The 4,767-nt window shown below is 45.2% G+C and overlaps 1 pseudogene; it reads right to left on the reverse strand.

Annotated features, from left to right (window-relative positions):
- Positions 1 to 228: 228 nt before the first annotated feature.
- On the reverse strand, positions 229 to 2,712 carry LOC118836417 (annotated as a pseudogene).
- Between the last annotated feature and the right edge of the window lie 2,055 nt (positions 2,713 to 4,767).

Below are 4,767 nucleotides of genomic sequence, written 5' to 3' on the forward strand. Positions count from 1 at the left end.
GATATCAATATAATGTGCTTTGTAAACTTTAAAGTGCTATGCAAATGCTAATCATAATGACATTCTACATTATAACATTACAGTATGTGATATGATATAATATATTATAGGATATGTTATATTATGCTGTAATATGTAACATTATATTATATTATGCTGTGTTGTGTTTGTCCTTCGTTCTCTTTTTTTTTCATTTTTAGTTGACTTTTTTTATTAACACGTATACATTTACTTGGTTTCTGGCTTGTTGAAGCAGTAGGTCAGGTAGCACTTGCCACAATAATGTGTGTCAAAATTGCTAGCCATAAAGACTCCAGCACCACATTTATCAGAAGGGTACCCTCATCGAAGGCGGCTAATCTTGCCATTCTCATCAACCTTATAGTTCTTCAGAACAGCAAGCTTAACCTTCTTTCTCTCATTCTTGTTCTTTTCGGGAGCGGTGGAACACTTCTTTCTCTTCTTGGCACCACCACGAAGTCTCAGAACAAGATGAAGGTTAGACTCCTTATGAATGTTACAGTCAGACAAAGTACGCCCATCTTCCAGTTGCTTGACTGCAAAAATCAATCTTTGTTGATCAGGGGGACTTCCTTATCTTGTATCTTGGCCTTGACATTTTCAATAGTATTGGATAATTTGACCTCAAGGGCAATGGTCTTCCCCATCGAAGTCTTCACAAAAATCTGCGTTGTGGCACTGGGTCCACTCGCTGATGGCAGATCCAAAAGAGAGCTTGTCCTTCATTTTCAAAAAGGACCATGACATCAGGGAAATGATGACATGACTTGCAGCTGACTTTGATTTGAGTGAGGGAGGGCTGTGCAAGGTCACCAGCCTCACTTTCTCCTCCAGAGCCCTCTGGGTCCAGTGACCAGATATTCATCAGGATGACTGGAGATGACCCAGGATGCAATGTGAGACCCTGGACTTTTTAGACTAAGGCCTTTTCATGTAGTCACTTAGAGTGGGGTAACACACATTCAGTGAATAGGACTCTTTAATTAGCAAAAAGGAAAAAAAATCACTCAAATCAAAGTCAACTGCAAGTCATGTCATCATTTCCCTGATGTCATGGTCCTCTTCCAGAACAAAGGACAAACACAACCTGTGAGTAGAGTGAGCTGCCTGAAAGGGGACCCAGCTAGTTGGATAACTCGGCTCACCCTCTCCCTCTCCCTCTCCTTCTCCTTCTCCTTCTCCTTCTCCTTCTCCTTCTCCTTCTCCTTCTCCTTCTCCTTCTCCTTCTCCTTCTCTTTCTCCTTCTCCTTCTCCTTCTCCTTCTCCTTCTCCTCCTCCTCCTCCTTCTCCTTCTCCTTCTCCTTTTCCCTCTCCTTCTCCTTCTCCTTCTCCTTCTCCTTTTCCCTCTCCTTCTCCTTCTCCTCCTCCTCCTTCTCCTTCTCCTTCTCCCCTCCAAAGGAAGGTAAATTTTGATGGCCAGAAGCCGCCCACTTAACTTGGGGTTTACTGGCTAGATTCCTATTATGCTGTAGTATATAACATATGATCTAACATTATATATAAATGTTAACACTATATTATATCATTAGTGTTTACGTAACACTTTATGGTTTGCAAAATACTTTACATATGTAAAATTAATAATCAAACAGAGGTTGCAGTGGGCCCAGTAGAAGGATCTGGAAGACTGGGACAGGGACATAGAAGGGATGGGTCTGACATGCATGGGTGTGAGGGCACAGGGAGTAGCCATTAGAAAAGGGGCCTCTGGCCCAGGCAGTTTAAGACTCAGAATCACAAAGATTTTGTTGGAGTGGAACCACATGGCGATAGATTTTTCTGCCCTTCATAGCAGATCTCATTTGATCTTCTCAACAACCCTGGGCAAAAGCTGTCATTATCCTTTTAGAGATGGTGAAACTGGCAGACAGTGGTTAAGTGACTTACCCAGGGTCACACAGCTAGCAAGTGACTGAGGCCAGATTTGAGACACAGATTTTGTTGACCCCAAATCCCAGTAGGCTGCTTGGGGAAGTTGAGATCCTGTATTTCACCATTTTTTGTATTTCATGCAGTAATTACATATGCTAAACTAGATTGAGCACCAGGCCTGGAGTCAGGAAGTACTGAGTTCAAATCTGGTCTCAGACACTTACTAGCTGTGTGACCCTGGGCAAGTCACTTCACCCTGTGAGCCTCAGTTTCCTCATCGGTAAATAGGTGTGTGACCCTGGGCAAGTCACTTAATGCTGTGTGCCTCAGTTTTCTCACCTATAAAATGAGCTGGAGAAGGAAATAGCAAACCACTCCAGTATCTTTGCCAAGAAATCCCCAAATGGGGTCATGAAGAGTCGGACACGGCTGAAATGACTGAACGACAATAATGCGAGCATGCTTACGGGTCACACAGACCAGAGGAGCTGAGAATTTTAACGGAAAATGAGACATAACTTGTACCTATCATATTTGGAAATTCTCCAGGCAGGGACAAAATGTAAACCAAATTTGTGATAAGTTTGTGAAATAGTCTCCGCAGATGATTCTTCTCCATTTAAAAGAAACCCTAGTTTAAGTCCAGAAGAACTCAGGCCAGGGTAGGAGAGCAGGTGTTAGCTGTAAGTAGGGCAAATGACCTAAGCCCTCTGCAGTCCCAGTGTGAGCCCTTACCTGAGGGGACTAGGCTGCCATCTGGGGTACCCCGCTACCTGGAGGTGGGGTGTGATACTGTCAGCCCTGCTTACCCTTACCCATGTGGGGAAAACCATTCTATTTCATATAAATAAATGAGTTTCCTGGCTCTTCTGAAGTTCTGGTCCCCTAAGAATCAAAGCTGAGCTGGCCAGGGGGTGTTTCTTTCCCTCGACTCATTTATTATTCTGGGGTTGTTGCTGATTGACGTTTGCCTTTGAGGTGCTGTAATTCTGAAAATCCTGCAGGGCAGGGCTTCTGGAGGAGGGAGGGGGCCCTGGCGCAGCCTTCTGCAGGGAATGACAAGGCACATTTTCAAAGCCCACTTGTTGCTTTGAGAGCCAGCGTAGTGCCCCTGGTGGGATGGAGGCTGCCAAATCTTGGACTCTGCCCCAAAGGGTTTTTGAAGAATCTTTCCTCCCAACCCCACCCCTGCCAGAAAACTCGTACCAGGCAGGTGGTAGGTAGCAGCTTTGGCAAAAATCACATAAGAAAATCAAAGTCAGGAACAATGCTTCAAGAATTATATAGCTTCAATAATTCAACCAATATTTGTCAAACCCTTACGATGTATTATTCAAGGACAGCTAGGTAGCACCATAGTGGATAGAGCGCTGGGCCTGGAGTCAGGAAGACTCATCTTCGTGAATTCAAATCCAGCCTCAGACAATTACTAGCTGCATGACCCTGGGCAAGTCACTTCACCCTGTTTGCCTCAGTTTCCTCATCTGGAAAATGAGCTGGGAAAGGAGATGGCAAACCACTCCAGGATCTCTGCCAAGAAAACCCCAAATGGAGTCACGACAAGTCGGACATGACTGAACAACAGGTCTAATATGAGGGGCAATTTGTTAACAATAAAACAGAGACTCCAGTGGGCTCAGGGGAAGGATCTAGAAGAATAGGATGGGAGTGCTAAAGGGATGGATCAGACATGGATGAGTATGAGGGAGTAGGGAGTGGTGGTTAGAAAATGGGCTTCTGCCCAAGCAACTTGACTCAGAATCACCAGGATTTTATTGGAGTGGAGCCACAGGGCAGTAGATTTTTCTGCTTTTCATAGCAGCAAATGTAATACTGATTTAATTATCAGCCCTGGAGGAAAAGATGGAAAGGGTGGGGGGAGAGCAAGTGGTTTGAGGCAGGTCCGATGTCCAGTCCCTGGTCCTTCCTGATAGGGAAGGTGTTGGTGGAGTCCCAGGACTGGCCTGGTAGGAAAGGGGTGAGGTCTGTTTGAGGTACTCACCCTAAACAGATCAGCTCAGGCCCAGGACTCTCTCTGTCTAGTAGATTATTGGGGTGGGGTGGCAACACTAGAGAGTCTTTGTTCCTGAACTACAGCAATGTATTAGGCTGGGAATAGAAAGAAAAAACAACAGAGCAATCTTTGCCCTCTAGAAGCTTATATCCAATTAGGGAGATAAGGTATCAAGTAAGTTTAGTAAGAAGGAAAATGTCAGTGAGAAAAATGAGAGACAGAGGCACAGAGAGACATATGGGAGGGAGAAACAGAGAGAGAGACAAAGAGGGACAGAGAGAGAGACAGAGGGACAGAGAGAACGAGGGACAGAGAAGAGAGACAGAAAGAGAAAAGGGGAGAGAAGGGGAGGGAGAAGGAGAGAGAAAGAGAAAGGGAGAGAAAGAGAGAGAAGGAGAGAGAGGGAGAGAGACAGAGAGATAGAGACAAACACAGAGAGAGACAGAGACAGAAAAGAGAGGACAAGAGAAGACGGGAGGGGGAGAGGGCTAGGGGAAGATCAGTGAAGACAGCTCCCCAAATGCATCACTTGAGCTGAGCCTGATGGGAAGATTAGTATTCTGAGAGATGGAGTTTAAAAGAGAGGACATTTCCATGAATAGAGAATGGCTTGTGTGAATTCCCAGAAGTGGGACTTCTGAGTTTAGGAAATAGCTCACAATATAGATTGGAAGGAACATAGAATTTATGAAATGGGATAAAGTGTAAAAAAATGGCTAGAAAGGTAGGCTGAGGCCAGACGGTGGAAGGCCTTAAGGTAGGTCACATCTATAGAACATCCAAGACCCCAGAGGCTAGGTCAACGAGGAGGCCCCTAGGTCCCCACTCTTCCCTCCCTGGGGAAAGGCCAGACTCCCCCA

Source organism: Trichosurus vulpecula, chromosome 2 (genome assembly GCF_011100635.1).
Source record: "Trichosurus vulpecula isolate mTriVul1 chromosome 2, mTriVul1.pri, whole genome shotgun sequence".
In the NCBI taxonomy this organism is placed as follows: Eukaryota; Metazoa; Chordata; class Mammalia; order Diprotodontia; family Phalangeridae; genus Trichosurus; species Trichosurus vulpecula.